Source organism: Lutjanus erythropterus, chromosome 3 (genome assembly GCF_056507025.1).
Source record: "Lutjanus erythropterus isolate fLutEry1 chromosome 3, fLutEry1.hap2, whole genome shotgun sequence".
NCBI classification, from domain to species: Eukaryota; Metazoa; Chordata; class Actinopteri; order Lutjaniformes; family Lutjanidae; genus Lutjanus; species Lutjanus erythropterus.
Window position 1 is genome coordinate 15,000,876 of NC_139319.1, and position 10,238 is coordinate 15,011,113.

The window sequence follows — 10,238 nt, forward strand, 5'->3', positions numbered from 1 at the left end:
GTAGACATTTCTAACGGTGCAAAAGGGTCTGCCTCTGTGAAATCGGAGAAAGTAAATGAATACAAATTGCATGAATTAGACAGTAGAGGTCAAGCTCTCCCTGGGAACTAAAGGTCCCAGGCTAAATTGTGATGAGCCAATTTTGCACAGTGCTGCACTTTTTGATTAAGAGAATATGTATTTATCCGTAAAATGCTCAAAAAGAGGTTTGTTTGCAAGGTAGGGCAGCATAGTACAAGCATTTTATTTTGAAAAAAAGAAAAAGCTTTACCCGTTATTGATAGCACTTGTGTTTGTAAGTGGTCTTCAAGCCAAAATCCCTTATTTGTAAAGGGATTGTTTTTATTTTCCTTATGTTTTCCTTTTGTCTATTTTACTCATGTGTTTCCTTGTAATGAATCTTTGTTGCTTTTTTTTTTATTTTTCTACTTGATTGGACAGAGAACATGACTCGTCAAGACCAAAATGTTAACTCGCCGCAAGAAGTGATGTTAGGATTGAATCCGTCACGTCCTGCTCTGGAGCGATGCCTCGATTGTCCCCCTTTACACTGCTGTTTGTTTGTTCCTTCTTTTTTTTTTTTTTGCTCTGTCAATGTCTGGCATGCTGTCTCTGGAGTGAAAGGAGCATCCCTCCAACACACACACACACACACACACACACACTCTCCTTGTACTATCTACGTTATCTTTTATACTCTAGTGCCACTTGGTGGAAGGAATCCACCTGAGACTTCTGAGAATGAGTCAAACTAATTGTCAGGGTCCAAGAGAAAAAAGATCAAGAGATAAAAAAAGAGCGTGTCCACTCTTGACACCTTTTTAAAATGTCTGCCTTTTATTACAGCGTAATCATGAATGGCTGCACTTCTTTATGCCCCCCCCCCCCCCCCCCATCCAGTTTGAGTGTAATGTTTAAAAAGGCAACAGGGCTCTATCCTTTTGAAATCCAGTATTCTTAAGCACTTATCTGTTTATCCTTTTTTTTTCGAAGCTTGATACCTTTTCAGCACTTCAGAGTATGCATGACATTGCCCTCTCTCTAGTTCTTTAGCACTTAATTGTGTTTAAAACTAACTCCCTCGGTTGCATTTAGTTAGCATCACACTGCACTGTCTACAATCAGTTAGCTTTACGTTTGGCTGTATTTTATGATTAGAAAAAGGCTCAACTATCTTATCTTTTTGGCACTCGGTAAAGATTGGTATGTGCTGTACAAAGCTTTTTTTTATTACTCCATTGTTAAGGCTGTACAGGGTTGTGACAATAACTGGTAAATAGATCATTTGTACTTTTTTGGTTTTGTATTTGTTTTCTTTATTTGGCATTATTTTATGTTCAAACTTGCCAGATCTAAATGTAACAGGATTTGAAAGTAAAGCTTACATCAGATATTACATCAGTTGTTCGTCTCGTTTCTCTGTTCGTGATGCCGCATACATCACATTCATCCACCGACTCAAACAGTTTCACTCTTCTGCATTTTGCTAAACGTAAACAAAAACAAAAGTGTTTTCTTCATCTTCCTATCTGGCTGGTTTCTTCACTGAATACTTAGGCGACCAAAATGCTCAATATCACTTTTGCATAAATACAGAGTATGGAAGAGTAGTAGGGCAGAAATGAGGAGGAAGATTTTTCTTTAGTTTGAATTTTGAGAAAGTCGAGAATGTTGACATTATAGTAGAACTTGGAGAACTAGTCTCAGGCACAAGAAAACAATCAGAAGAGGTCGTTTTCTTATAGAATAAAGCCAAAATACTATTTACAGAAAAGTCAAAATGGCATTTCAACCTTTTTCTCAATATTTCAACTTTATTCTCAAAATACAAAATTTAAAAATCTGCCTCGTATTTTTCCTAAACCCAGACTGATATATCAGTTAGCCAATATTATTGACCCAGTAATGGACCAGCACAGCTACATCACTATCAGCTAAATGTTGTCCAATACTTTTTTACAGAACAATGCAAGCTAGTTTTATTTTTACAGATGTATTTTAAGTATATTTGATCCTTTTCCTTCATTCAATTCACATTGTTCTATTTGTGTTTTTTTTAATTCATAATTACTCAAAATACCAGTGAAAGTTAACTGTTTCAGTACCCTGATGTCATATCCGATATATATCAATACCAGAAGTTTTTTATTCCCTAACATTGATATCAACCCCAAAAATCCTGTGTTGGGAGAACCCTATTTTTCCCCTATGCCTGGCCACATTTCATGTGGAGTTCTGCAGTATAGTTTATGAATATAAAGGCTGTACTTTATGTTGTTATTGCGGGTGAACAAACATTACCCAGCCTATAAAAGTTAAAAAGAAATAAACACTGCTAAATAAGGTTTAAACCAATACTGTATCCATTAATTGTAGTATTGAAAGTACCAAGGCTATTAAAAATTATTAAAGTGCTCAGATCGTCTTTATTGTCTTGCCTGAAATTTGGCTCTCAGTAAAACCAGGCAGTGTTCAGTGACTTTTTCTGTAACGACATTATGTGCAGGTTGTTAATTTAGAAAATGAAAGGAAAAACATTATCATATTTTGTGCGCCTTTTGTTTCTCTTTTTACTGTGGTATCAAAAGAGGTATCAAGTATCATTTTTTTAAACTAGTATTAAAGTGTAAAATTCTAATACTGTGACGACCCTGCTGCTAAAAAAATGTTTCTATCACTATCATCAAATAAATTGAAAAATAAAAAAAAAGAAATATCAGATTGATGCCAACTGTAATGAACTGTAGCATTCTGTGTCATGCAGACAATATCTTTAAACTTAATTATGTAAAACAAAGACTTTAATATATAATAAGGATGTAATAATATATTGAATATTGGAATGTCGCAACAACAAAGAGTCTCAATACCACACCAGACTGTGAAAATATCTACCCTGAAATTACTTATCATACTTATCATTTCATTTACTCCTCCTCCTCCTCCTGACTGCTGCTTTGTTTTTGTTTCATAATTTTACATACATAATTCAAACATTCACTGCCTAAGACAATTCATGCCAACTCTTAACGCATGCACTTAGGTCATGTTTTGATAGTTTTATTTAATTTTATTTAAGATGGGAAGCAGAGGCACTTTAAATTAAAAGGAAAAAAAAATATAGGAACAAAAAGATGCTGTGAACATCAGATTAATTATTTATAAAAGGACTTTTTAAAGCCACTATTTTCCGTTGTTTTTAAGAATGCAATAAATATATATTGGACATTGTCTTGTGATAGTGTTATATCCCTAATATATTTTTAAGTAATATTATTTTTCCTGAAATGTATATGGTCAGAAATATGAAATAATTACAAAAAATGACACTTCCACTGGAGGTCAACGCACTTCTATTCTAAACACCATATTGAATATTGCCCAGTCTTAACAAGGTTGCTCACATTCAGATCCACTTACAAACATGAAATAAGCTCATTGCCACCATTCACTAAGAGAGCAGCATGTGAAGACATAAAAATAAAGGCTGAGAGGAGATCAAAAGCATGTTTCAGAGCAATAAGAACGGCAGAGAAGAGCAGATATCATTCAGCTGGGAGACAGGGGACGTGAGTTAAGGAAAAGCACTGATCATCTTTGAGGGACACGGCATTCTCTAATTTATAACGGTGGCGTGCCATCATAATAATAAGGAATAGGATCTGTCATGGTGTCTAGCTGGTGTTTTTATTAGACCGATGGGAGGTCTCTCTCCCTCTCCTTTCTGTGTTGTAGTAATGAAAGTTACAGCACGTTCTCGCCCAGCCAAAGGTTGGCCCTGCCTAATGAAAACAGATGAAGCAGAGATAAAGTGTTTGCCGACATTAAGGGACTCATTTATCACCGTTAGCCCTCGAGCTATAGAACACCTTGGTCTGGAGCTCTCCTTTAACAGGCCCTGCCTCACAGCACCCTGGTGGCACACTGCAGCCTTCCAGCCACATGAACACCTCCATCTTTACCTCTCTTTCTCTTTCATTCAGTGCAGATTCGTGCCTTGCTTTCACAGATAATATCATTGTTTGCGTCTTTATGCGCAAAATGTCTCAATCACGTCGTTTTTATAAGTAAGAGTGAGGTTTCATCTGTCTGAAAAGAAGTTTATTTAGAGGAACCTTTATCAAATCTAAAGAATGTGGCAGTCCTTGCGGGACCTCCATCGCCGCGCCCTCTGCGTTGACCCATGTGGGTTCAACAGCCATCCGAAGCCGAATCTCTTCTGTTGAAGGGCCATGTTCTCATCTAGCTGCTCATCTTGCCTGTGTAATAATGAATCTTTTCGGCTGTGTTTAAAGCTGCTTAATTAAGTTCAAAGCAGCGCTTGGGGCACTGTGCGCCTGCTCGTCTGACCTCCCTATGAGTGGAAGTGTTGATTAGGAAGTGAAGAGACATGCAGGCACTGCAGGGGATGGCTATTGATTGAAAGGATAGAAAACCTCATTTGGATTTTAGTGATTGGAATATCACACTGTACACGGGGGCTGTTTTTCTTCATTTTGGAGAATAACAATAACTCCATTCCTGAGCTGACAGTTTGGCGAAAATTGTCAACTAAGTGAGGAATTTTCTGTGATAAGACTAAACGCCGCAGTTTTCCCTCATCCCAATAATAGCCCTTCACCCCGGCCCGAGCTGTCTGCACAATGTCGACCTTTCGACACCACCTCGCGAAAGTTGGCCGCTGTCGATCGATAGCGTGTTAGCTTTTTGTTTGAAGGTTCAGGCTGCCTTGGCTTTATTACAGCTGCTGAGAGTCATGGGGGAGTCGTGCACGGCTTTGTGAGAGAGGAGCTCCCTCTTGTTTGCCAAAAGTGTAATCCCGCCGTGACCTGCCGTGACCCTGCCCTGAGAGGAAAGCTGCTTAGACAGAAGTGCGTGTCTGTGGGAGCTCCCAGCTGCCTGGCCTCTCTCTCTGTCTCTCTTTTTCTCTCTATTTTGCTCACTACATCTACCTCACTCCTTTTTTTTCACCCCCTCTTTATAGCTCCATATACCATACATGTTTCTATCACACAGAATCTCCCCTTTTGCCCCCCAGTCTCCTGTTTACCTCCTCATTCCTCTCTGCCCTTTCATTTTCTCCTCCTTTTACAGTGAACTCCATGCATGCTTCACTCAGCATCAATACTTCCAAGACTCCCCCTTCCTCACCCACCACCATGGAGGTTTTTACCCTGTGAAGGAGCCGAGGCTTTGCTAAGTGGAGACAGATCTCCTCTTCTTTCTTTTTTTTTTTTTTTGCTCCGACAGAGAAAATAAACACACAAAGTCCTGCCATAGACAGCCTTCAGTACGGGCTGCAGAGCAGGACCACTGGCACATGGGAGAAAGAGAAAATGAAGGAAGAAAATGACCTCTGGAATCGATTTGGCATGGGTTGAAGCCAGGGCTAAAACTGCGCAGAATGAGACTCCGCTGAGGCTGCTTGTTGATTCATAAATCTATTCATCTTTGAAAAAAAAAAAATTAGGCACCGAAAATGAATCGGTGAATATGAAATTCCATGTTTATTCAGTCTTTAATGGTGTGTAGACGTCCACACAAATCTGCACAGGCTGCTGGCAGAAGTGGCAAAAGTACACACATTCTGTACTCAAGTAGAAGTACAGATGCTTATGTAAAAACACTCGGGTAAAAGTACTGATTCAACTTCTTTAGTTAAGTAAAATAAAGTCAAGAAAAAGACCAGGCTCTGAAATGTGCTTTAAGTATAAAAGTAAAAAAAGTAACCCTCTGAAGGATGTTTCTACCAGCTGTTTCTGTGCAAAGCTAAATGAACTTCAAATTTCCAATTTCAAGTTTCCCTCTCTTCTCTGTCTCATCTTTTTGTTTTCATCTTGTTGTGTCTTTTACAAAGTTTTTAGTGTGATTACATCTTTTTCATCCATATCTTTCATGTTGTTCGCATTTTGTGTGTTTTTTTTGTCTTGCTGAGTCTTTTACATTGTTTTTCGTCTTGTTGTTTTCAACCTTTAATATCTCTTACATAGTTTTTACTGTCGTAACATCTTTTTTTGTCACTGTCATTATGTCTTTTCTTATGTCTTTAATACATTGTTTTTCACCTTGTTACTTTGTATTCATCTTATGTCTTTTGTGTTAGTATGTCCTTTTTGTCTTTTTTTTTGTCTTGTGACATCTTTTATGTTGTTTTTCGTCTTATGTCTTTTATGTTGTTTTTATTCTTGTTATGTCTTTCATGTCTTTAATGTCATCTGTTTTGTCTTGTTGCATCCTTTCAATCTTGTTACGATGCTTTTATTTCTTTACATCTTTTTCATCTGGTTACGTCTTTAACATCGTTTTGCATCCTGTGACATCTTCTTTTATTTCTAAACTTGCTCTGTGACAGAAGACACCCTTGTCCCAGATAGGAATTCACAACAATTTAAAAATGTGTTAAAGTGTTAATGAAAATGAAAGTTGTATCCCAGATTTTCATCAACTCAGTGAGATTTTTATAAAAATATGTTCTAATTGTCATAAAGACGGTTAGCTATACCCTAAGAACCCCTGTCTCACTTCCCAGTTTAAAAGAAGGTGGGAATACAGCTTAAGAACTGGTAACCTTTCTATTTTTCAACAAATTCAATAAATATTACTATCAGACCATACCATAATATGACGACTCCAAATTCTGGTTTAAAAATGTGCAATTTGATTAGCATTACTCTTGAAAACTTTAAAAAATAAAACAGCTACTCACTACGACTGTGCTGTGAAATGAAAAGATTTAACATTTTGTCAACTCCATAAGACATCATCTCTGTCAGATTTTTCATCTGACGGACTTAACATCTCCTTTTTCTTTAATCACTGGGAGGTTGGCCCATTACAGGGTTTAATATCTAAGAGTTTGATCTTTTAAAATATATTTCCCCAGCATGATTGAAGAGCACAAATTCTCAAGATTGACTACAATAATTCTCCTTAAAGTAAAAAGTAAAGTTTTGAAAATGAATGAAAATGTAAGGAGTGGAAAGTACAGATATTTTGTGTTCAAGTGTAGGGAGTAAAAGTAAGAAGCTGCCACAATAATAGATACTTAACTAAACTACAAAACTCCACTCAAGCAAAGTGACGAAGTATTTGTACTTAGTTACTTCCCACCTCTGGCTGCTGGAAATACAAAGTGCCAGCAAAAAAACAAAGACATCAGGTTGAAGACAATCTACACCTGAGGCACACCTGGGAGAGATGATCCGCAGGCTCATGCGGTGTGTCGCTCACCCTCCGCTCTCCGAGTTGGGCTGGACACGCATGGCGGGACATGTATTTACATGCATGTTTGGTGCCCAGCCCAGGGGCATAGCATCACTGCCTGCCCAGCCCCCCCGCTGCGCCCGTTCCCCATTCTCTGGGGTGAGACATCACTCAGCGGGGGTCAGCAGCAATCTGATTCAGGAAGCACTGCAGGGGGTGTTTTTTTGGGGAGGGAGGGAGAATTACCCACAAGTCTCTGGGCCTGGCATATCCAGACTTAGGGCGGCCTGAATCAGCAGGGGGGGGCAGATCATACTCCCCTGCTGGGTGCTGCCTCAAATATAAAGCTACTGCTTGGCCACTCCAACTGGATGACAAACACATTATAGAAGAGAGGAAGGGGAGGAGGAGGAGGATGGTAATGGGCAGAGGGAGAGCAGCTCTACTTAAGTATGATCATGTCTTTGAAATAGATAGGACACAAGCCAGCCAACTCCCCTGTTGTTAGGCTCTGCTGTTACCATGGCATTCTATGACAGTCACCAGCCATAGGTTACTCCGTTTCTATGGGTAACAGTTGGCGCTGCACTTCCTTCACATCGCCTGTGACATTAAAGCTAAAGATCTTACCCGCTGCTTTCTCAGCAGCCTCTGACTGAAACGCGAGATTTTTAAACATCTGCACAAACACGGCCTTGGTTTTTTTTTTATTTTTTTAACCATTTTCGCCTGCGAGATGCAATGATTTCAATGATTCACGTCTGCTGAGATCTGAAGTGAGGAGATTTGGTTAGAGAGAGCTTAACAGAATAGCCCAAGGTCAAGCCCAAACTAATCAGGCTCCTCATTTCCCTGGATGGAGTAATGAAGTAGAACGCTGACCTCCGGCTGACCCTGGGAATCTGTAGCCGGGAAAACTGGCCTGGAGACCAATTAGCCAAAAGTAAACGGAAATATTAAAACAAAGCAGTCATTTATTAATAAATACGATCCGAGTCATCCAAAAAAAGCAGCTTCAAAGCACCTTTATGTGAAGAGAACGGTTTGATGTTTTACACCAGCTGTCGTGAAAGCTTAAATACTGCAGGATAACAAGCAGCTCCTTTAAGATGATTTGTACTGAGGGTTGATTACAACCTGGTTAGCTCTCCTAATTATCTCATGCACTTGAGCTTTTAATGATTTCCATGATTCAATTATCCCTAACTGAATTCCTGTCTTCAATCAATTAAAGCCATAGCTGCACACTCATCCATCTTCCAATCAGGACATCGGGAATCCCTCCATCCATTCTCATTTGAGAAGAGAGTGGGTCAAACAAATTAACAGAGATCGCATCCATCCATGTCTTTCCATCTTTTTTTTTTTTTAGCACATTTTCATACCTTTTCTGTTACTTTTACTTTGTTAGTCTTCCTTGTGGTGAGGACCTGCCATCGGAATAAGAAGAGAACTGAACTTGCTAAATATTTTTAACTTTATTATAAATAGGATCAATATCAGTTTCCTACTACCCTGACCCTACATCAGCACAAAAGACCGCTGTGCTTGTGATTACAATATATTCTTCCTGAAACCTTGAATAAATACAGTACAGTCTTTTATCTAAAACCCCTTTGTCCTGCTCCTCTGTGCTGGTTTATTGTGATACCTGTTGTGAAGGTGAGTGACAGTGACTCTCTTCATCTCTCAAGAACGCTTTTACACAAAGACACACACGCACGCACTTCTTAACACTAGCACACACAGTTTGGCACCATCTGCTGGAACCTTGAGAAACATGTAGGAGAGATATAAAGCTTCTGAGAGTATATTTGTAAGAAAGTAAACAATAAGGCTGTGTTACACCAACAAGTATTAATTTTTAAACCTGATTAAATGATTCAACTTCAAATTGTGTTATACAAAACTTTTAAACCAACTTAATATCTCACTTTATACCTCAGTTTAGTTTTTACTCTAAACACAGGTTAAATTAAAATCTGTTGCACCAAAACTTTAAATTCCAATTTGAAATGTGATCCAGTATTAACCTACCTCTGAGATTTAACTTTTAAAGTTTTGCTAAACTCTGATTAGAACTAATCTTGGACTAAATTAATCTTTTTTTAAAGCATTTTTGCCTTTATTTGATAGAGACAGCTGAGGATATGACAGGAAATTGGCCATGCAGAGAGTGGGGATGACATGCAGCAAATGGGCTGCAGGTGGGAGTTGAACCAGAAGCCGCTGCAGAGGACTGACAGCCCTAATACATGGGGCACACGCTCCACCAACGGATTAAATTAATCTTTGTTGGTGCTACCCAGTCTTAAAAGACCAGTGTGAGGGATTTAGTGGCATCTAGAGGTGATCTTGCAGATTGCAAACATCTCACCTCAGCCTTCCCACAAGTAGGAGAACCTATGGTGACTTCTGTAGACACAGAAGGCTCATTCTGAGGTGTTGAAAGCACAACAACTATAATTTTCAGGTGATTATAAACAAATGAAAAAACAAACCCACTTATAAATATTATATTTCATTTCTGCCATATTCTGCCAAAAAATACATGTAAATCTTACACACTGGACCTTTAAAATATTGGTGAAAAAAAAATCTAAATACCTGAAACAAAAATCACAAATTGCTCCAGTGAGATCAAATGTGTACAGGCATATTTAAAGATTCCTTAATATTAGATTGGTCATTTTTGACAGAAAAGAAAAGGCATGTTTGACTGATGAATGCAGCCTGTTCAGCCAGTTCACAGCTAAATTAGAGGAAGAAGACGAAGAAGAACAGAAGTGGTTGCCAAGGTGCCCAGATAGTCATTTAACCCTCATTGGTTGAGAGGGAAGCCGAGGGCAGGGCAGCCTTTTCACATGCTGCTCTTTCCATCCCCATTTTATCTCCCTTGTCTCATCCCTGCAACCACCAATATGGTTTCCTTGAAAGGGTTGAGCATTCTTTTAAATGTAAATACCAAATTGTGCTCTTTCTGCGCAGACGCACAGGATGGAGCTGAAGATTAGGTTTGATGTTTTATCACGGCG